The following is a 24,196-nucleotide window of genomic DNA, read 5'->3' on the forward strand; positions in this document are numbered from 1 at the left end:
GATCATATCTAAAGTATTATTAACAGATTACTATGCTGGAAAATGCAATGAAATCTCTGTTTGTATCCTTCACGGGTGCTTTGCTGCCTCTTCGTGTTTTTGTTTGTCATTTGTGGCTTGAGTTTCGAGAGAAAAAACTAAAAGAAGATAATTTGCATTTCCACCTAAGGATCTCAAATCCCTTGCTAATTTAAATCTTACAAATAGGGGTAGCTGGGAATTTTCTGCTAAACAGGTTTTTCTTGGAAAATGCTGATTTATTGAAACTCAAATGCTTTGTGAAAACATAAGCTTTTTCAACAAAATGTCAATGAAATACAGCAGGAGTCCCTATTTGGTTTCCTGTCAGTTCAGTTGGCATATTGGAGAACCCAAACTTCCAAAATATATGGCTTGATGAAAGCTAGGCCATGCAATCTGAACTGGATTTAGGAAGTCTGTGATTTCCACCTCTCAGGCAGCACTGCCCTGTGGCCAACCTTGGTATCTCTGATCACAGATGGCCACATCCTATTCCACCTATTAGGAGACAAAATGGATTCAAGTGCCTAAATATGATTCTATTCCAACTTGTTCATCTATTACTATTTCTACTTGTGTAAAGAACTGTCATCTTAGCCCTAAAACTGAGTTAAAAAAAAAAGCAAGGAAGAGTACAACCCAACCAACTTTTGTAGTAAAACTACCTTTTTGTAGTCCATAGACTTGAGCAGTATGGAATTGGATTACACTTATGCACCTTGTGCACCAGCCCCTCTGCAGCATGTTGAGACAGGTTGAAGCAGCCCTGGGCTAGCAGGCTGATGCCCCAGGCCCCTTGCCAGCCAGGGCTGCTCCAACCCAGCTCAATGTGCTGTGGTCCCAGGCTGATGTGTAAACATGGCACCCAAGAGCAATAAATTCCAGCATGAGTTTATTTCTGCGCATTAATATGCACATGGAGATGTACCCCCTTGGAAGAATCTTGCAGCACTCCAGGGTGCCTTGGCACAATTGAGAATCATTGACCTAAAAGCTGGAATAGTATCTGGCCTGGGGTTTCTAGACTCCCTGCTTTGGGGCCAAGAACCCTGGGTTTAGTTAAATATCAAGTCCCACTTTCTTACTAGGGAACCTAGATACCTTGAAACCCCCCAAGCTATTTCTGGAGCTTTCAAGGCTTCCAGCCTTGCTGCTTCAGATCCAGGAAACTAGAATCCTTTTTCCTCCAAGGGCATCCGAGCTTCCCACCCTGAAGAAGCTGGGAACCTTGAAGCCTTCTGTGCACATCTACACATTCAGTAATGCACTGCAATTACACTGCATTAAGTTTAGTACCTACGGGCACTTGTCCATGTAATCGGAATTTACCTGCTAAAAATGCTCCTGGTTTAATTTTCCTTACTTAGTTTATGACGACTGATTAAGCAACGTGGATGTGATTTACCATGTAATGGTCTATTATGCTATAACTAGTAAAATGCACTAGGGGGCACGTCAGAACAATTTTACTGTTCTGCCCTTTCAGTATTACTTTACTGCCAGGTGGTGCTTTAGGATAAGATTTGATATTTTGGTTGGTTTATTTTCTTGGGTTGTGCCAGGATGTTTTTTGGGGGGTAATTCTTGGCAGCTTTAATTGAGAGAGATGCATTTTTGAGGGTTTCTGAGTTCAATAAGCAGTGCTGCCCGCCTCCCCTGTAAAGCCTCCTGCTTTTTGGGGGGTGCTTGTTGCTCATTGCTGCTGGTTGGGGAGGGAATGCAGAGGTCCACAAGAGTGAGCCTGCCTGCCTCCTCCTTACAAGTCTGGATTGGTATTGGGGATCTGCACCACAACCCTCCCAAAGGGGCTACCTCCTTACCCAAGCCTGGTCCTAAAGCAGTTCTTCCCCCCTGCTTTTTCTGCATGCTTGTTGCACTGGGCTCTGGGTGTGGGGTACACATAGGGCTACACAAGAGTACACAAAGGCTCCCCAGGGTAAAGCCTGAAAGAAACAGCCCAGGCTGAGAAGAATTTTCTTAGTTATTACTTAGTCTATTTGCAAGTCAATCTTTTAACTGCTGCATTGACAGATCATCATTGTCTGCAGTCATATCCCCTCAGTGTACAACCAGATCCCTTCAATACTTGTTTCCCCTCCTGTCCTCTACCCACCAAGCTTGCTCCTCTTCTCTGGTACTCCTGTTCCTTCTAAGCCTGTTTTTAACCCCAGCAGGATGTCCCTGTCTTCATGGGTGTCTGGTGCCTGTCGAGTAAGCGGGGGCACATGTCCCCCCTGACACCAGTCAGTGACTGGGGGTGGGGGGGCAGCAGCCAATCTCACTCACCATGAAAGTGGCCACGCTGCTTCCAGAAGTCCTGTAGCCAGTTTCATAAGAGGCACGGCTGCTTTTGCTGGCGGCTCCGCTCCCCAGCCAGCACTTGCAGGGTCGGCACTGGTGCTCCTACCTGCCTGCTGGCTAAACAGGGAGGGTGGCCTGGCAGAGGATGCACCGGTGCTCTCGGGGTGCACGTGCACCCCCATGCACCCCCTACACATTGCCCCTGCCTGTCCTCCTTCGACCAACCTCTGCTTGCCATTGCTTTGTCTGACAGTCATACTGCCACCTCTTAGGCAGTCATACTGCTGCCCCTTGCTGCTAGTGCAGGGGGTTGTGGGTCAGGAATAAGGGGCACTAGCTGGGCTGATGGGATAGGGGGCTGCAGGTAGGGAATGAGGTGCACCGGCAGGGTCTGCGGGGGGAGGGGACTGGAAGGGCAGGGGACTGCGGGCCAGAAGTGAGGGGCACCAGTTAGGCTGGAGGGCTACAGGTTAGCTAGGAATGAGTCATTGGCAGGGCTGGTGGGTCAGGGGCTTCAGGTTCAGAGTGAGGGACACAAGCAGGGCTGGTGGCAGTGGCTTGGCTGCAAAGCATGATCATGTTTTCTGTGTGATTGTTGTATACTGTGCCTCCTTGAGGGCTGGAGAGGACCATTACCCATCCCCACCCTGTTCAGATTCCTCAACAGAACCTGTAAAACCAGTTGAGTGACTCTGGCCAAATCCTGGACCCCCTTTGAATTGCTTTGTCTGCATTAACAGTGCTCCAATGAAGCTGCTTTTTGGCTGGGGCCCTGGATGAGGGCACCGGCAGGTCTGGGGGGGTAGGGGCTGGGGGTTGGGAGTGAAGGGCAGTGGCAGCGCTGGGGGGGGGCAGTGGTTGTGTGTTGGAAGTGAGAGGCACCCCAAAGCATGATAAATCAGCGACCATGCTCTTTTTGATTGAGCAATTTTTTTTCATACAGTAAGACGTGGTTTCGTCATGTTATGCAGTAAAGTCCAAGGACCTGGGGTCTGCTTTTTGGGGGAGGCTTGAAATCTGACAGTTCATTATCCTATCAGCATTTCACAGTAATCCTATTTGCATATCAATTCTGGTTTCCCCTCAGCTCAAGTTACAGCTCTCATCAGTCTGTGCCTTGAGGCAGACCTCTGAACCTGGCTTTGCAGGAGTTTGAACTGACACCAGCCCACTTCAATAAACCACATTGTTTCTTCTTCTAGAAGCAGACTTCTGTTATGTGACTGTTCTAGGGCCAGCAATATTATTGTTTTCTTGTTGCTTGCCCCATTAGGAATAGAGGAAGCCATGCCCTAGCAAGCAATCCACAGAGACAAATCCCCATTCCTGCACTATCTTCCAGTATGACAAAGGCCTATTCCATGATTCAATACCCAGAGCTACCTGACCCGTATGTACCACATGCACCCAATGCTACATGTTAGGTTTCTCTTCCAGAATTGGCAAAAGCCTGCTTAGCTGTGACTTGCACTTGGCAAGCCATGCATTTTATTTGCTCTGTTCATCAGTCACCCCCCTCCCCAACATTTCTGAGGTCCCAGGAACATTTCACTTGCAAAATTCCTTGCCAGCCCCACCTCTGCCTGGGCCTGGGACTGTGGAGAACCCTCTGCTCACTTTGAGTGGCCTGTTCCACTGTTTTGGTGCATCTGAGGCCACATGCCTCGAATTTCAAACTGTCTGCCTCTACTGACGGTCAAGGAACATCTGCCCCGCCGCCCACCCCTCCTCTCCGCCCCCCTGCCCTGGTGGTGTAGCTCAGGCAACCCTGGCTGGCCGTGACTGGCCTTCTCGCCAAACACTGTTTGGGGGCGGCCAATGCTCAAACTACATGTTATGGTTCATGAGACTGTAGTTTGTTCCTTTAAGTCCCAGGTCCTTATTCCTGGTTCCCAGTTCCTTTTTCAAAGCTAATCTATACCCCATAAAAGTTTCTTATTAATGAATTACACATTCTAAAGAGAGAGAATTTCATAAGCTATGCATATTTACCAAATAATGTGTAAATTAATATCCAGCATCCACCATGCCTGTGTACCATCAGGGGACTCATTCTCCTGGACACCTCTGACCAGAGCCTTGCACGGCCCAAAGCGTGGCCTGATTGACAACACCCCATGTACAGTGTAATAAGTATATTAGCCTGAATAAGGAATTTATTTTGGGCTGGGATTAGAGATGGAAATCCTTCTTAGCACCCCCCCCCCCCCCCATGACTCTGTGCCACTGGGGGACTCTCCCAGACCTCTCTGAATAGTTTTGCCTGGCCCAAAGTGCTGTTTGTTCATGCCAGGCTGCCAACTCACAGCCCCCCATGCACACTATACTAAGTATATAGGCTTGAATAAGGAACTGTTTTTTGGGCTGGGATGACAGCTGGAAATGCTTCCTGGCCAGCCCACGTGGTCAGGGGTGTCCAGGAGAGTCCCCAGTGCCAGAGGCATGGCATGGGGTGGCTCTAACTCTGGGATCTAATGGCCACATTTAACACTGCATGGGAGGGCAGAGATGCACCCAGCTCTGGGGTGTAATGCCTACATACAACAGTGTATGGGGAGGGCTGAGATATACCCCAGAGCTGGGTGCAACAGCCACGTATAACATTTCATCGCAGCCCTCACCATACAATGTTATACGTAGCTGTTACACTCCAGAGCTGGGTGCACTTGGGTAAGTCCTGGGCCAACACAGTTGTGTCCAGAGAGATAAGGAGACAGTGCCATGGTCTGCTACTGTGGTCGGTGTCAGAGGGAGCTGTCCTAGCAATGGGGGAACTGCCTGGGTGACCAGTGGGGTCACCCTAAAGCCAGCATCCCAGCAAAGCTGGCAGATGAGGTGTGAAGCCCCTGGTGCGCACTCCTGTTGGAAAGCTCAATGGGCTGTGTAGTGCCAAAGGGAGCAGGGGCAGCACTGGCATAGGCAGTTTCCCTGTCACCCAGCAATGTTGGCAACTCTATTAATCCCCAAAGTCTGTGAGGGGGTTGGAATGCCTATAGCTCAGATAGAACCCTGTTTCGGGGCTTTAAAATAGGCGCTGTCAAAAGGGAGATGGGGAGGCAAGAAAGACCAGAAAAAGACCAGGCTTGGCAATGGTTTGGTGGCCAGCCAGTGCAGGGAGCACCCCCAACTTCCTGTCTATGCCACTGTGGGACTGTTCCAAGAACCCTGACCACAGTCCTGCCCGGCCCAAAGGGTGGTTTGTGCATGCCAGGCTGCCATCTGACAGCCCCCCATGCCCACTGTACTAAGTATATGGGCTTGAATAAGGAACTGATTTGGGGCTGCGATTACAGATTGAAATCCTTCCTGGGCCATCTGACCCCATTACTCTGTGGCATTGGGGGACTCTCCTGGACATCTCTGGCCAGAGTCTTGCCCAGCCCAAAGTGCAGTTTGTGCATGCTAGGCTGCCAACTGATAGTCCCCACCATGCCCACTGTACTAAGTATACAGGCTCAAATAAGGAATTTCTTTTGGGCAGGGATTAGAGATGGGCTGGGATTAGAGATGGGCCTTCCTGGGCCACCCCATGCCATGCCTCTCTGGTTTTCTAGTTTTCTGGTTTTCCTGGAACCGGGCTGGTTTTTGGGCTGGGATTACAGCTGGAAATTCTTCCTGGCCCAGTCCATGTGGTCAGGGTATCCAAGGGAGTCCCCCAGTGTCACAGAGGCATGGCATGGGGTAGCCCTAGCTCTGGGGTGTAATAGCCACATATAAAAGTGCGTGGGAATGGCACATATGTGCCCAGCTCTGGGGTGTAACAGCTGCATATAACAGTGTATGGGGAGGGCGAAGATATACCCCACAGCTGAGTGCAACGACCACATATAACAGTTTATACAGCCCTCACCATACACTGCCAGGGCTCTTCACTCCTGACCTGCAGCCCCCTACCCTCCCAGCCCTTCCAGTTCCCCTCACTCCTGACCCACAGTTCCTGAACTGCAGGGAGACAAAAACCACACCAAGTTTAAAATCCTGGGGGATCTGCCTATGTCCTTAGACCAATGCTGCTATAACCAAAAACCCAGTCCAATAAAAAGTAATTTTAATTAACCTGAGTCTTGAACTGTCTGACCCATAACAATTTGATTTTTGCCATGAAGTTCATGCAAACACAGGGAACAATTTTTTTTTTTTAATCTAAAAAAGTTGTATTTTTCATTCATTTGAACCTTGAACTAAATCACCAGTAAAAATTTGCAAGATTAGCTCCTGGAGTCTTGTAGCATTGCAATAAAAATTCAATGGATTTCCATGGATTACTGAGTGAACACAAGCAGCACCTGGTGGTGAAATTGTTGCAAAGAAGGGAAAAATCCCATTTTCAAGGGTAAGTCAGTTCCACGTTGACAATTTAAAATGATTTAAAAAATCCTCATGGAAGAAATTCAGGAGCTAAAAATAAAACATGCCGGAGGTGTTTTAACTTACCACGAAAAAGCCCCCTAAAATGATAAAATCAGCTGATAATGTAGATCTGGAAATGCAATTTAGCTAGTTTAATGGCATTTTTTGTTATGTGGATACAATAAAAGTGTAATGTGGAAACGAGAGAGGTGTAACATAGCCAAGCGCCGTACAACAAGTATTAACTTCATGCACTGTATTCAGCACTACTGTGCATAAGTGCAGATGAATGCTTTTTAAGTGAAGTTAATGCTCATTAGACTAAATCCCCTGCACATTAGCATGGTTTTTGCCAGCCACACTAATGCACAGTAGAATTAGTCTAATAAGCATTAAGCATCTCATATATATCTGCCCTCTGAGTCCCAAATCCCAGACTCTAAGACTCAGCTCACCTGTGGCTCCCAAGGCTTCTAGGCTCCCTGCTAATTTTCCCTTCCAGGGAAAAATTCTATTCTTTGTTCCGAAATAGAGAGAAAGTATCTGTAAGAAACTCCCATGGAATAGAATCTCCAGCTTTTCTTCAGTTGGCCTGATAAGATTCCTGTTGAGTACCGATTAAACAGACTTATAAACATGCATCCTTCTTACCCTAGCAATAGCAGCCAGATGAAACCTGTCAAGGTAACTTGTGCGCGAGATTTTCTCCCAGAACTCTGTTACCGTTTCCTTATGAATGAGGTTACTGGACATTGCACAGGAGTTATCAAATTCAGATCTATTTTTCTCTCTGTCTCTTTGTCTATTTTAAGTCTCATTGCCCCAAGGATTGCAAAAGCAGGGAAAACCTGATGCCATGTGATCACCAAAGAAGACTTAGGTGTATAAACATTGTGCTGCTAGTATGCTACACCCATGCACAGTGAAGTTGTGTACGCATGTGATGCAGACACAGGAAAATTGACCTGAACATTGTGCTTCCTGTGTCTTCTGTCAATCATTCCTTTCTTTAATCTGATTTGCCTTACTGGTGACAGTAGCTACACTGATGTATATATTGACTCTATTTCTTTTTTTTTTTTTTCTTGGTGGATTTACATCAAGAAAAAGCTCCCCACAGACAAATCCTTTATTTCTTATGCAGCATCTCCTCAAAAGTCTCTGCCTGGTCTTCCAACAGACAATCCCATGTTATTTTTAAGAGATACCCTTATCTATTTTACAGCACATTTCTCATTAATATTATAAGTATATGATGTTTCTATCTTGCATCTACTTTTCAAGTAAGACAGAAAGTTCTTTAGATAGCAAAAAGACAGACACATAAAAACCCTATATTATCTACTCTCTCCCAAGTTTGCTCACCATTCAGGAATTTTTTGTAAGATTTAGGCTAATGTCTTTGAAAGAGTTGAGGATCCTGCCTAACTCAACCCTCGTGTAAATGGCTTCTCTTCTATATTATGGGTTCTCTATGGTCTTCTTTCTCTGCTTGTTAAAATGACTTTGGAGACATTATATCTACTCTAATGATGAGTTCCCTTTTTCTGGTCAATCTCTTCACCTATGGGGTGACCAACTGCTTACTTATGAGACTATCTGCGCACTCTCAAGTTTCTGGAATTAGCTGGGGTATTTCCTGGTTCCCTCCATCTATGCCTTAAGCCCTTTTCTACCACACTATATCAAGGGCCATGTTTTCAAAAATGGAAACCCAGATTTTCATATAAATGTACTCATAAACAAACCATAGCTATGCTAATTTTCACTGCTCTATTAATTTTGTGCATGCTCCATTGTGTCTAACCTTTTTTATATGCAAATGTACAGTTTGTTCAAACACAGGACTTACATGTGGAATCATGACTATACTTTGGCGCACACATTTTCTATGCACAGCCGTTTATTGAAAATTAGCCTTCTATAAATGATCACTTAAACTACTTATAACCAAGTGGACCAAGGTCTGGCAGTTTTGTACAATATGGATTTGATTTTGTTTACATGACATCGATTAGCCAGCTCATGGCAAGAAGTCCTGAAAGAATCATCTTTAGGAACCATGTAATAGATTATACAATCAAGAGGACTTTCAGGTAGATAATATGTAGTTCAATGAATCATAATAATAACTTGCTATAGAATCTTACTATCTTATTGCCCTTGTTGCTGCAATTAAGTGGCAATCATTGTTTTCATTGCCCTTCATGAGGAGACTATGCATGGCTTGGAAATGTTATGACAGTGGAGCTCAGACATGCCATCTCCATGTGGGTTGATCCCTAGGTTGGAAGCTTTGTGTAGGCTGGTTCAGATCTTGGCAGCTCTACCTCTATGTGATTTGGAGCTTTTAAACTCTTCACTGGAGAGTTGGATGAGATTCCCACCCTGTGAATAGGCAACAACCAAAATAAACTCTCCCTCTCTCCTACCCATGGATAGCATGTTTGACTAGGACCCCATCCCAGTCAAACAAGCCAAGTCTATTTATTCTTGCATGAGTCTTCTGAACTCTTCAGAAAAGCCAAAAATACAGGGGAGGATGATTCCTGCTTTTTGTGCTGCCTTGTCTTACACTCCTCCAAACACAGGAGCTCATATTAATAGTTCTTATACAAGACTCTGCTCTTTCAGTCAGTCAATTAATCCTCATAATCCCTGCATTCGCTCAATCTCACTGACCTCTATAGTACTTCCAATTAACTAAAGAGAAAAAATAGAGACAAACAGGATAAGTGAACCATCCCAGTGGAAGGCAATGGAGCCTAAAATTTTGGTAGGACTCAGATGCAGAAGACCCAGATCTCACTTCTGGTGTTAATTTATTGTGTGGCCATAACCGGTTACTTGACATTTCTGATCACAGCTTTCCAATTTTTAAAATAAATCTAATACTACCTATCTAACACAGCATACTTTGAGGAAAGCTATTAATTTACATAATGAGGTATTACATATGGAGCTAGGAAAACTTTTCATTAACTCTTTCCTTTTTTAAAAGAAAAATGGCTTTTTTAACCAAATGAAAACATCTGTGAGAACTTGATTTTATCAAAATGTTGGCAGTGTTCCGTTTTTCACTGAAAACAAACAAACAAAAATCTATAAAAATGTAAATTAAAAATTTATTTCTTAACTTTTCATAGGGAGTCAAATATTTTCACCAGAGCTATTTTGACTAAAACACTGAATATGACTGAGTAGGGAATAGCACCGAGGGATTCTTTTCTCCCTTAATTTCAAGTGATACTTCTACTTCTCCTTTATGTTTGCAAGAATCCATGAAATCTCTGAAGATTTTGCGATACCTGCATCATCTGATACCAAGGAGTTTTAGGTTCACAAACTCCAAACTGAATAACTCTAAAAATAGCCAGGCAACCTTTCCAAAAAAAGTTAAAGTTACCAGTCCTCTCTGAGGCCAATTAAATAAAACAAACTTGAAGTTTCTAGGCCATTCCAGTTTTGACGTATGACATCGCTAAAATAAAAGTTACAATAAGTATTATTCTATGAAATTCCTTTTATTTTTCACACTGCTTCAGTCTGTTTTCTTTCTTTCCTTCCTATAACACCAAACTTTTTAAAAAACGGACATAAATGATAGAACTATCAAGAAGATTCTTTTGATTAGCTGAAGGCGAGGTTGCTGGAGAGTATGAAATCAGGAAATTGAGTCAAAATATTGCTTCTAATGGAAAACAGATCAATGGCTTAATTTTTTAACTTAATTATTAAAAATATATCTTTAGGATGATATCTTCAATGCGGGGGAGGCCTCTGTCTTTTGGATTGGCAAACTGTGTACCCACATTTTGCACTTAGAAATAAACTACATCTGCATTGTGAATGGACAAAGAGAGCATTATAGGCACAAATCAGGCAGCAGGGTTGGCCCACATTTTTGGGGGCCCCCTGAGAGATATAGTTTTGGGGCTCCCTGGCGTGAAGAAGCTGATGGTGACGGTGGTGGTGGCAGCGGCGGCAGCAGCAAGGGGGGAGAGAAGGGGTGGAGAGTGGCCGAAGAAGCCTGCAGCAGCAGCAACAGGGAGCGGTGGAGTGTTCACGGCTGCAGGGGGCCCCTTGGCTGCAGGTTTTGCAGGATAGGGTGGGCCGGCCCTGTCAGGCTGTTACAGTGACAAGTACTATTTGACACTGTTCATTTTTGTAAGGGCAAATTGTGCCTTCTAAAAGGAAAGCTAGGCCTTAGAACTTGGAAAAATGACTTAGATTTTGAGAATAAGAAGGTAGTAGATCTATGCAAATAGCTGTCAAGTTATGCCAGCTTAATGTTGCTCTTAGAAGTTTAACTTTTACATTGACTTTAAATGCTGATGTTTAAATATTGTCAATTAGTCTTTGAAGTTCACACTTCATTAAGGTATAAGAGTAGTGGAAGGTGATTTCCCACCTTTTCCCATGCTTTTGTTTGTGATTAGACTGTTTTCTGCAACATTGGGTTAACAGGACGTCATCAGAAGTTCATGGATTTTCTTTGAGATAGCTATAATTTGACAAGGCAAAAGAAAAAGGTAAATCTTAATGGACTTTTTCCCCATTGGCCCAATCCAGATTCTAGTCACTATTAGCTGGCCACACAGAAATAATGTTGTGGTTTCATCCCAGATCACAGTAAAAATATACTCTGTACAATTGACAGCTTCTGCTGAGAAGGGGTTCAGGAGAAGAACATCAGAGGTTTATAATTTTGAGTCAGGACAGGAAGTTTATCATTAATTCTGTCTGGGTGACAATGTCACCTACTCAAAAATAATACCATTAATTACTCTATTGTTATAAATAGAAGATTCACCCACAGACTTCAAGAAAAGGTTAAGCAAGGTAGTTTGTAATTTTAGAAAAGTTCAGGGCAGGTACAGCACTATAATATTAACCTCAGATATACAATATATGGTCTGTTTGTTGTAATAAGCACCTAACTGTTGCCTATTATGCTTGTAACTCACTTAATACTATACTTACTAGGTAAACGTATTCATGGGTTCATTTGAGCAGAAAATTCCCTTTCTAATATAACTGATATTAAGAAATAGCTGTTTGTTGTTGTTGTGTTTTCCAGAGCATGCAATCTCCTTTTACAAAACTTTACATATCCTTCAGCAAGAGTTTCCACAATCAGCCAATGGTTCCAGTCCACCACTATGAAACATGCTACTTCTGAGGAGAAATCAGACAGGAAGCCACCCACTGGTCAGAAGGGCCTCCAAACACAGTTATCTTAGAATATTAACTCAGCTTTTATACATCTCCTTAAACCAGTCAAACAGTTCATGTAATTGTCTGTTTACATTCAAGCTAATACTGCTCAAATTTGAGCTCTTTATTCCATTACCTTGACTCCAACAGGACTACTTGTTACAGGTAACTATTCATCAGTAAGAGGAAGAGGTTAACACCCTCATGCTATGTACTTGCATCATTCTAATTTCAATACAAAAGAGTGGCTAAGTGTGCAACTTCCACTCTGGCACTTACTTGCATGAGTATGCCAATCTTTTTGCTCACAGGAGCAAGTCTGCAGGAATCTACGGGTCACACAGTTAAATCCAAATGAAGGTGCTTTAATTTATATGTTTTTGCTACTGAAGACTGAGCTCTGGCTCTGCTTCCTGGGTTTTTTGATTGACAGTTACTTTGTTGTATAGAGGGAGCTAACACATCTAAAATCTCTTAAAGAAGATCAACTGTAATGTAAGAAACTGTTCAGCAAGGTCAAATGTATAGGTGTTTGGTATTTCTTTTAAGAAATGTGTCATACAGCAATGAAGTTTATAGCACTGTAAAGGTCCAGGGTTTAGAATAAAGGAAAAATCAAATCACTTTTATAATGAAGGAACACAGAGAACCACCCAAACCTAGAATCAAAATGCATAAACTGAATGCTTACAACATTTACAATCTCCTCATGCTTTTGTTATTTGAATACAATAGATCACTATCTAAAAAAACTGATAAAAGCTAGCTTTTTCCATGCATAGTTGACCTGTTTTTGACATTGTCCAGCGATTTCTAGTTTTCCTCACATTACAGCCATATTGTAAGCTCTGAGACACACACCCCATTACTCTCAGAATCACAAAGCATGATTAATTGTGGGGACAAACATCTGCATCCTCATACCTATCAAAAAGAGTAATGTGTTGACATCACTAATGTGATTTTTAAACATTTATTCTATTATGACTTTTAGTAGCTTTTCTTTGACCAAGAAGGAATGAAAAATCTACTCTGGAAAAAAATAGGAAAATACAGGTTCTTGAAATACATGTCATTTCAAGAGTCTCCTCTTTTCTATCTCCATGGCATAGGGAGAAAGTCTTCTTGGCAACTAGTGTGGAAAATGCAGCCCCATAGATGGATGCCCTCTCTCATCCACAGGCTCTCTCTCACAGATGTTCCTGACTGAACATTTCCTGTGCTGATACAATTCGCCTAGGGAGAGGTGCTCCTTAACATAAAAGTGCAGACACTGTAGCTTAGCCAGATTTTGTTGGACTGCTGTAGTCAGAAGTTTAATACAGACACACACACACATATCTGTGCTGTATTCAGGTGAATTCAGGAGCACTGTAAACATGATGTAAGCAGGTAACCAGTTTAGATAATTAAGATTTAAAATTCATTCAGTGTTGCAGCACTAGTTTTTGTTTGTGTTGTGTTAATATCTAAAGATCCCAACTGTGCTGGGCAAAGGAATACATACAAATTCAAAGGCAAAACCCAAAAGAGCATTGGTGGGTAAACAGGAGCAGTAAACAGGGCAGTTTGCAAGCAGCTTACTTGGAGCAAGAAGGGGAACAGAAAGAGGAAGAGGAGCCAGGCACCAGGAACCAGATCCTGCTTCAGGGGGAAACATCAAAGAGACCAGATTAGGGGGGGGGGGGATTTGCAAAGGAAGGTCTACTTGGAAAGAGGGTCTGGAAAAGAGAGGCAGTGGATTAAGCGTCCCAGAGAAATGGCTGGAGAATGTTGCAATGCCAGAGCCACTGCCACGGCTAGCTCTTCCTTTGCTTACATCTATGAGTTTTCTGTCCAGGCAAGACCACTCACAGTCAAAGGCCTGCTTTGGTGCTGCGGAGAATTTGGCTTGCAGGTTCCTTCCAGTGACAGCCAGGTGGAGGAGTGCCTGCAATGTGACCAGTGCCTCCTGGTGGTGTCACTCAGGGAGCGGGCAAGACAGCTACAGGAGGGGGTGGCAAGGTTCTGAAGCATCCTCTGCCATAAAGGCCTCATAAATTTGATGCTGGAGAAGACTTCTAGAACTGTGGAAGAAGAACTGCCAATGGCAGTGCTGGAGAAGGAAGAGAACATGGACTCCCAGGAAGGTGAAAATTGGAAGCTTGTGGCCTTTGGAAGTAAGCAAAACTCTTTATGTCCACCTGAAGTGGTTTGCCTAGATAGCAGATATGGAGCTGGAACAACATAAGACAAGAAGCATGTTCCATTGATGAAAGAGGCCAGGCCAGGCATCCCTAAGGTTGGAAGGACTCCCACCAAAAGGAAGTGACAGGCACTGGTTGTTGGAGCCCTGAGATAAGTGGAGAAGTGGGTGATCTGGAGAAAGCACAAGCAGGAAGGGGCAAGGGGGGGGCTTCTCATTCTTCCTGAGAAAGTAGGGCAATCAGCTTGTTGCCTCAGATATCTGCACAGAGCCTGGAAAACAAGCAAGAAGAATTATAAGTCCTTGCATAGTCACAGAACTGTGACATGATTGGAATAATAGAGACTTGTTTGGATAACTCACAATACTGGAGCAGTGTCATGGGTGTAAACTGTTCAATAAGGACAGGCAGAGAAGAGAAGGAGGAGTTGTACTTTATGTAAAAGAGTTGTATGATTGCTTAGACCTCCAATATGGAGCTGAAGATAGGCCCATTGAAAGTCTCTGAGTTATGGTCAGAGGAGAGAGCAACAAGGGTGATGTTGTGGTGGGTGTCTGCTATAGACCACCAGGCCAGGAGAATGAGGTGATTAAAGCTTTCTTCAAACAGCTAACAGAAGTTTTATGATCACAGAGAGACTTCAATCACAGTGACATCTACTGGGAGGGCAATAAAGTGGTGGAAAGGCAATTCAACACGTTTTTGGAGAGTGTTGGGGATAACGTCCTGGTGCAAATGTTGGAGCTCCAACTAGAAGCCATTCTCTTCTTCAACTGCTGCTCACAAACAGGGAAATAGAATTGGTGGGAATGTAGAACTGGATGGCAATCTGGCCAGCAGTGGCTGTGAGATAATTGAGTTCAGGATCCTGAGTAGAGGAAAGGAGAGCAGCAGAGTAAGGAACCTGGAGTTTGGAAAAGTGGACTTCGATTCACTCAAGGAACTGATGGGCAGGATCCCCTGGGAGGCCAATTTCAGGGGAACAGGTGTCTAGGAAGCCAGTTGTACATTACAGAAACCCTACTGGGAGTGCAGGAATGAACCATCCTGATGCACAAGAAGACTAGCACAGATGGCAGAAGCCCAGCTTGACTTAGCACACAACTCTTCAGTAAGCTAAAACACAAAAACATGCTTACAAGAAGTGGAAACTTGAACAAACATCAAGGGATGAGTATAAGACTGTTGCTTTGGCATGCAGAGATGAAATCAGGATGGCAAAAGTGCAGTTGGAGTTGCAGATAGCAAGAGATGTGAAGAGTAACAAGATGAGTTTTTACAAGTATGTCAGCAACAAGAGGAAGATGAGGGAAAGTGTTGGGTCCATTACTGAATGGGGGAAGTAACCTAGTGACATTGATGTGGAAAAGCCTCAAGTACTCAATGCCTTTTTCACCTGAGTCTTCACAGACAAGGTCAGCTCCCTGACTACTGCACGTCACAGCATAGTTTGGGAAGGAGCTGAGAAACCAACAGTGGAAAAAGAACAAGTTACGGACTGTTTAGAAAATCTGGACATGTATTAGTCCATGTACAGGCTGTACAGGATGCACCTGAGAGCGCTTAGGGAGTTGACTGATGTGATTGCAGAGCTGCTGGGCATTATCTTTGAAAACTTGTGGCAATTGGGAGAGGTCCTGGATGATTGGAAAAGGGCAAACATAGTACCCATCTTTAAGAAAGGGAAAAAGGAAGATCTGGGGACTAAAGATTGGTCAGCCTCATCTCATTCCCTGGAAAAATCATAGAGCAGGTCCTCGAGGAATCCATTTCAAAGCACTTGAAGGAGAAGGTGATTAGGAACAGTCAGCATGGATTCATCAAGGGCAAGTCATACCTGACCAGCCTTATTAGATGTGATATACCTTGACTTCAGTAAGGCTTTTGATATGGTCTCCCCCAGCATTTGTGCATGCCAGCTAAGGAAGTACAGGTTGGGTGACTATAAGGACTATAAGGTAGATTGAAAACTGGCGGGATTGTCAGTCTAAAAGGGTCACACTCAATGTCTCAATGGAAGCTGGTATCATGTGGAATGACCCAGGGGTCAGTCCTGGGGCTGGTTTACTTCAATATCTTGATCAATGATCTGGAGGATGGCATGAAGTGCACCCTCCACAAGTTTGTGGATGACACCAAGTTGGGTGGAGTAGCAGATACACTGGAGGGTAGGGGTAGGATTCAGAGAGACTGAAACAAATTGGAGGATTGGACAAAAAGAAATCTCAGAAGGTTAAATAAGGACAAGTGCAAAGTCCTGCACTTCAGATGGAAGAATCCCATTCACCAGTACAGACTGGGAACTGACTTGCTAAGCTGTAGCTCTGCAGAAAATGACTTAGGGGTTACAGTGGACAATAAACTGAATATGCTGAATATGAGCCAACAACATGCCCTTGTTCCAGAGGCCATACTCTACCATACTGGGCTGCATTGCAGCAGTGTTGCCAGCATATCGAGGGAAGTGATTATTCCCTTCTATTCAGCACTGGTGAGTATCCACAAAAAGGATGCGGACAAATTGGTGAGAGTCCGGCAGAGGGCAATGAAAATGGTTAAGAAGCTGGGGCACATGACTTGAGAGGAGACATTGAGTGTATTGGGCTTATTTAGTTTGGAGAAGAGAAGGCTGAGGCAGGATTTAATAACAGGCTTCAACTACTGGAAGGCTGGCACTACAGGGAACCCTTATTCTGTCACTGAATGCCGGGGAAGAAGAGAAATGGAGGTGCAGAGACGAGAGGGGCTGAGAAAGCTAGGAATGGAGGGCTGGCCTCCTTAAAAATAGAACAGCAGGCAGTATAATGGCTCACAGATTAAGTGATTTGCAGCTTTTTCACAAGTACTCAGAGTTGTGGAGGAGAGTAAGAGAAGCCAGGGCTTGGAGTTACTGAAGCAGGAGTGTGGTGACCTAGCCACAGGGAAGCTGAAAGAGACTTCAAAACATGGAAAGGCAGCCTGTTGGTGAGACTTTAATGGCAAATAGAGGGAGTATCATTAGTAAGGATTCTATGTTCAATTTCCTTTTTTTTTTTTTTTGTATCTTACCAAAGGCTGGGACTTTTGGTTGCTAAGTAGACACTTCGCTCATCCTCCCACCCCTTTTTTTTGTTCTCTTTATGAACTAAACTGGTGGTTTGGGCTTGGGACTACTGTGTAAGTAGAAGTCCCAGTGGTGCCCTAAGAGGGCCAGAGACAGGACCTAAGGGCCCAGAGCCAAAACAGACCCAAGAAAGGCCCCAGGAGCTAGGACCACAACAGTGTACCTTGTGCTAACAGCCCCAGCCAGAGAAAAGGGGTTAAGACTAGCAGGTTGCTACCTCAACAAAATTTACAGGTGTAAGAAGGTCCGACAATCCATGACAAGATAAAGAAGTGCACCTTAGAGGGAGAACCCACCTATGAATTCAGGATGGAGGAAGAAAAGGAAGAAGCCTGGTGAACACTATGCCTAGTAAAAGAGTGTTGCTACTAGCCTCTCTAACTGAAATACAAAAACAATGGTATGGCAGGCAAGAAAGGAGGCATAGCAGGGATCAAGGATTTGTGAACAGGCAACTCCAGCTCATAAAGAACTGGTGAGATCAGGCAGGAGAGATGAGGCAGGACCAGGAAGCCTTTTTTGCTTTGTTTTTTTGGCTTGGTCAAGATCCTGTTACAGCTGGTTACAAAGAGGATGTAGTTAGACTGCTGTCAGTGCTGGCAGATGACAAAACAAGGAGCAATGGCCTCAAGTTGCAGCAAGGGAAGTTTAGGCTAGATATTCAGAAAAACTTTCTCACTAGGAGAGTACAGAGAGGTGGTGGAATCTCCATCCTTGGAGGTTTCTATAACCTGACTAGACAAATCCTTTGCTGGGATGATCTAGTTGGGGTTGGTCCTGCTTTGAGCAGAGGGTTGAATGACCTCCTGAGGTCCCTTCCAACCCTAATTTTCCATGATTCTGTGATCTAATTCACAAGAGGAAGGAACAAGAGATACTAAACAGCAGAAAGAAAGAGAGAGGAGAGGGGCATTTCTGATATGAACCTACCACTCATACAGAACAGCTCTATACACAACGTCTAGGTTCTGAATTATTTGTTTAGGTAGACATGCTCACTCCTTCTATACAACAGAGTAACTGGCAATTAAAAAAAATACAGAAAGTCTACCATGCTATTGATTCTGTGTAGGCATCACAAAAGAAAGGAGTCATAGCAGGCCACAGGATTTAATTTGAGTATGATATATATTTCATGATAGACAGCAGTGTGAAGAAGGTTGTGGAAGAAAGAAACAGATGGGTGCTCAACGTTTGAGAAAAAAGCAGACTTAAGGGACTGAATGCAGGAAGAGAAAATGGTTAATTGGGAAAGATTATGGTTTTGAAGGGCCTTCAAGGTGAGTTAGAAGTTGAATCTGATGCAATAGAAAATGAGGAGCGAATAAAAACTCTTAAATAGGGGTGGCACAGTCAAAATGACAGGCAAGGAAGATGATCTGAGGAGATGCATTTTGAGTGGATTGGAATGTTCCCAATTTGCATAATGAGATAGTAGAGACAAGCACTCTGAGGGTCACAAAAACATTTTTATCTGTGAACCTTCTGACTCCCATAAATCATTCTCAAACCAACAATTTTACCAGGGTTAAAAGAAGTCTTTTCAAGGCCAGCAGATTCTATAAATAAAGCAATATGCAAACTTGGTTGGCTAATATGATCCCTAACTAGCATACTACAGACTCTATAACAGACTGCACACTTAATGCATTAAGAAAAATAGACTTTGATCATCCAAAAACCTGCTTCAGAGTAGCAAATAAATAATTCACTACCTTGTGTCTCATTTTTGCAACAGTGCCTGAGACGATGACTTTGGACAGCCGTAACTGTACTTGGTGCTCTTGGCACTCACTTTGACCATAGTTCAGATAGCTTTGATTGGGAACTACAGTGTGTTATAAATAAATTCAGTTGGATGGATTTGGCCTGCAGTCTCTAGGGGAAGTTTTCTTTCACATCATGTGTAGCCTGCAAAATCTGCAGAACATCACTGCCCTGTTATCAAAGAACTCCTGAGCATAAGCTGTAAATGAATCGCCTTGTTCTATTGGAAGATGTTCTTATAAATGTGAGTTTCACCATTCCTACACATGTTTGATGACATGATTAGATGAACTTTCTACAATAAGCAGGATACACTTATTTCAGAAATTGTTCAGCTTTCCTAAAGGTAAGTTTGACCAGGAGGGACAGGGCTACATAACTAAAACTGGAAACAGAATGGAACATGATTAAGGAGCAAAGTGCTTCCTATAAAAAGTTAGGGTTGGAATCAGCAAAGGAAAACTGTGGAAATAATGTTCAGCACCAGGGTGTCAAATAAACAAATGAAATTCCAACCCTCTGCAGCACTCAACAGTGACTGGAAGCATCTACACATGAATTTGATTTGGGATCAGTTTACTTGCAAGCAAACTACTTGTGAGTAAATGCTCCTGGGCAGTCATCTACACATGCAGAGACATGAGAGAAGATTTGCTGCTAATGGCAGCAAACTACTTCTGCTTCCTGGGGCCCTGCAATGGGCCCCAGCTGTCTCCTGGCCAGGACTGTGACACTGCACACTCCTGGGGCTGCTTTCTGCCAGGGCAGAGACAACAATCCCCAGCCCCAGCAGCATGGAGCTCCTGGCGCCAGCTCCCCAGTCAGGGGCAGGGGACTTGGAAAGAGCTGCAGGTGAGGGGCAGGTCCCAGCCCCCTACCCCATGTGCTGGTGGGGCAGCTAGCAGCTAGCTAACTGCTGCTCCACCATCAGATCAGAGCAAGGGGCTGGGGCTGGGGCAGGGACTTCCCCCCCCCTCCCCCCCCCAGCTCTTCACAAGGCCCATGCTTCCATCACCATATGGGGCTGGGATCTGCCCCTGACCAGGACGATTCCCAGCTCCCGCTCCAAGATCATGGGAGTGGGAGGTAAGGGCCTCCTAGCCTGAGCCCCGCGATTGCAGAGCTGGCGCTGGGAGATAAGGATCTCCCAGCCCCCTGTTCCCCAATCATGATGGTGATGTGGGGGCTGGGAGATAAGGATGTTGCAGCCCCCACTTCTTGATCATGATCTTGGAGCAGGGGGCTTGGAGCTCCCTGCTGCTGGGGCTAGGAGACATAGTTCCTGCCTGGGCTCCAGTGGTGGAGCCCAACCTGGCATCAGGCAACTCCTGGGTGCAGTAAGCATTCTCCCACCCTCTGGTGGCCAGCTGATTGGGAGCAGATTTGCTCCTGGTCAGGCATCTACATGAGCGCTAGTAAGCTGTTACTAATCATGAGTAGTTTTGCTATATGTATTTGCAGGTAGAAAATTTACTTGCCATTAGCGAGGTTTACTGTGCAGAAAGCATGTGCACAAGTATATGCACATTCTTACTTCTCCGTAAACTACACTACTTCACAGTAAAGTATCTCATGTAGATGCACCCACTGAAGACTAAATCTCATGATAAACCTCAAATTCCTATCACCCAGAAGTTCTCCTCTAAAGAGGTGGCAAAGGCAGAAGGAGAGTAAGGGATAAGAGAAATAGGAGGCAAGGCCCCTACATAATTGGCAAGATCAGAGGTATCTTTGTGATCTGCTCCCTCATCATGCTGAATCCACTTTATTGGAAAACTATGGGAGATCAGGATTGGAGTGCAAAAGGATCCTCATGTCATACTTTGATGGGAAAAATCTGGGGAAGCAACTCTTCTATGTCGCATCCTCCTTTCCAAAACCTAGGGATGTAGTAGACTGTCCATCACTTGAAGACTTGAAATCAAAATTGATAGGCTGTTTTGATGCAGAAATGACTGGGGAAAGTTCTAAGATTTGTGGAGGAGACCAGACAAAATTACCATCTCTGTCTGTTTTTTTCAGTTGATTCTCTAGGTAAGTAAAGTGCAATGATTGTGAAACTGTATACCCCTAGGGCTTACCAAAACTCAGCACTGGGGCTCTCCTGTGCCCCGGGCAGGGGAACCTGGTAGCTGGGCCCACTTGGAGTGGTCACTGGGCACTGACCCCAGGGCCCCGCATACCTGCTGGAGCCCTACAGAAGTGTACAGGTTTCCCCAGCCCATGGTCAGGTCACTGGGGTAAACCTGGATCTGTGGCTGGGCTTCTGGTACTGTAATCCGGCATAGCCCTTGGGTTCATCCCTGACCAGATTTCTGGGTTGGCCAGGCATCTTCCCAGGCACCTGGGCTCTCCTGCTGGGGCCCTACAGAAATGTACTGGCCTCCCTGGCCCACAGTCGGGTCACTGGGGTGAACCTAGATTTGTGGCCAGCTCCTGGACCTGGAGCTGGGCATGGCCCTTGGGCTCATCTCCAGACATTCTCTGGGAAATTTCAAACAATTTTTTTAAAGTTTTCATTCAGTGTGGAAACAAGGGAAGGAAATTTATTTTTTTGTACCTTTTAGAATTGTGTAAAAGTTTTCATTCATTGAAATGAAATGGAGCAGCTGCCTGCTTCCAAGGCTCCCAGCACTGCTTCAGAGGGAAAATGGTGGAAGCCAAGGGTAACCCTAGAGTCAGTAACAACTGAGGGTGTCCTCTAGCAGTAGGGGTCTCACTAGCCATAGGTTGGGGACCCTAAAAGTCTCCCCTTTGTAAAGGTGGAGCAGAGCCTTAGCTAAAGCTAGAACTTTCAGTGTCCCCGGGCTCCCAGCTCTATAGAAAGAAATGTAGAAACCCAGAAGTCCCACAGAGCAGAGCTGCCCTAGAGCCACAGACCTTTGAAGCCCTGGCTCCTGAGAAACCTTCCAGGTAAGAGGGCAGAAACTAGGTAGGATTCATAGGAATATGAATGGGTCTCTGAAATGTCATGCAAACTGGTAAACTTCCATGAAACATTTTAACTTTAGTAAATTAACTATTCTGAAGGAATACCAGTATTATTGGAAAACCTGTGACCAGCTTTACAGCTCCATGAAATCAATGACCCTACAAGCTTTTCTTAATATCTGTCCTATCCTACAAGATTTTTTCCTGAGAGAAGAGCATTTTAGTTCTCATTGGGCATGTCTACATATGATGCTGTGTCACCATAGCAATGTGCTACAGCAGTATAGCATCCGCAGGCGTTTACATATGACCAGCAGCTATCTCACTATAGTGATGCACTCCCTCATTATAGAGTGAGTGCCACTATGGCAAAGTAACTGCTAAAAATAACAACTGGGAGAAATAAACTCTAATACAATAAGTGCCAGAGTTTATTGTTTCACCTTAATAGCACATGTAGACTGTGGTCAAACTTGATCTTGCTTAGAGCCTCAGTACACAGAACATTTACAAATGGAGGGAAGGTACATCTGGCCAGTATGCAAGCTTTATCCTGTTTCTTTCTTGAATGTCAGATGTCAGCAGCCTGGAGGTTGAGGCCCACTCCCCTCCTCAACCCACACTGGGGTGGGTGAGATGGGCCAGTAGTGCGCCCTCTGTCCATGGTTCCCTCCAGTTCCCCCCTCAGGGACCCTTTGATGGTCTAAAATCCCCACTTTTGACTCTTCATTCCTGGATACCATTGTTTGGTTTCCCTGTGGTCATCATACTGTCCATGTTCTCTTCTGGCAGCATAGTCCTTTGTTCCAGCAAACCCATCACATGCACACATCTTAATTCAGGCATTCCCCAGTCTCTTAATTTGGTCTGTCCACCAAAACCAGAAATCCCAAGGACTCTACAGCTAGGCACTATGACCTAATGCTATTTTAACTCATGTTATGAGTTATCAGCGAGCAGGGTGGTATGCCTGCTCCAGACACAGGAAGCTTTGAAGGAAACTTTGTCACAAACAGGCTTTTAGAAACTAATTAACCCTTGCCATTCCCCTGGACCATTGTTCTGATACATATCTACTTTACCTACAAGCCACTTCTTAAAAGCAAACCTCTAAATATTTTCTAGCCATCAATGCATACAGGTCTCCCATTAAAGTCAATGGGAATTGTGTGTGGCAGAATTTGGCAGAAATTGGCGTCATAAAAAACTGGCTGGCTAACATAGAGTTCTGCATAATTTTTTACATTCCATAGGAATCAGAAGTTGTCATGTTAGCTATCTGCTTTTGTTAGCCCTATTATATAGTTTGTATGAATACTGTTACTATCACAATTATTCTAACTATGCATAGTCTTTAGAATCTTTTAAATGTTAGTTTATTTTAGATGATATGACATACTATTTGAGGATATTTTATTTTAATAAAATTTAAAAAATAAAATCACCATGGTTTTCTTATGTCTTTCTTTTGATGAAATATTACAAGGTTGCTGAGCTGCATGGCAATTTCTCTACCTGTGCTAATTTCAAGGTTAAAAATTAAAAAGAAACAAAGGTGAATGGGAGGAAAGTAAAAAAAAAAAAAAAACAACCTCCCCCCTTCCATCCTTGTTTCCCTCTCCCCCTCAGTTTCTTCTTCCTTTTTTCTTCTTTCTTCCACTCCTTCCCCTCATTTTTTCTCTCCCTCTCTTCTCACTTAAGACATCTTAGCCTTTGTAATTGCCTTTTTGCCATTTTAATAACCATCTGGAGGCACATTCCCTTTTCTCACATGCACAAACAGAACTATTCTTAACTTCTTCTATATCTATCCCACTCCAACACTGTAATAAAGCATGTCTAGGATGAAGGATAAAAATTAGCATATTTGATTGATTTTAAGTTTCAACTCAAACTAGTTTTCTCTTTTGCCCTTTCCTTCTCAATCTCCACCAACAGCTCCTTTTAAATGAGTTTTATTTAACACTGTTCTGCCCTCTCTTTACAAATGTAAAATGTTAGTTTAAGAAGATATGCCATCTCAGAGTTTTCCAAAAGTTTCAGCTTAGTTTTCAGTAGGGACTGGGCAGACCAGTGCAAGACTGTGTACACATTTAAACAAGAGGTGTCTCAGAAGAGCACATAGTTGCAAGCTTCAACATCTATATGCAAATTAGACTTTCTGTGTTTGCTATCAGTTCCACCAGAAATTTTTAATTCAGGCAAAGAATTTTTTTAAAATTTACCTAGCTACAGCATAGGTGAGGAGTCCAAAAGAAACTGGATTTTTCTAACTGTCTGCAATGGTTAAAGAAACATTTTTTTGGAACATCAACATAAA

General features: G+C 43.9%; 1 long non-coding RNA gene across 2 annotated transcripts in view; it reads left to right on the forward strand.

Moving 5' to 3' along the window:
- The window catches only part of LOC132249131 (uncharacterized), a 31,912-nt gene extending 19,109 nt beyond the window's left edge, over window positions 1-12,803 (forward strand). Inside the window, exon 5 of one of the 2 annotated variants that reach the window (XR_009460532.1) lies at window positions 11,753-12,803. This is a non-coding gene — a long non-coding RNA (uncharacterized LOC132249131). Of the gene's footprint in view, window positions 1-3,409; window positions 3,525-11,752 lie in introns of those variants that run through there. The other variant, XR_009460534.1, reaches the window with a different exon arrangement.
- Window positions 12,804-24,196: the final 11,393 nt, after the last annotated feature.

The sequence above is a fragment of the Alligator mississippiensis genome, chromosome 3 (assembly GCF_030867095.1).
Source record: "Alligator mississippiensis isolate rAllMis1 chromosome 3, rAllMis1, whole genome shotgun sequence".
NCBI lineage: Eukaryota > Metazoa > Chordata > Crocodylia > Alligatoridae > Alligator > Alligator mississippiensis.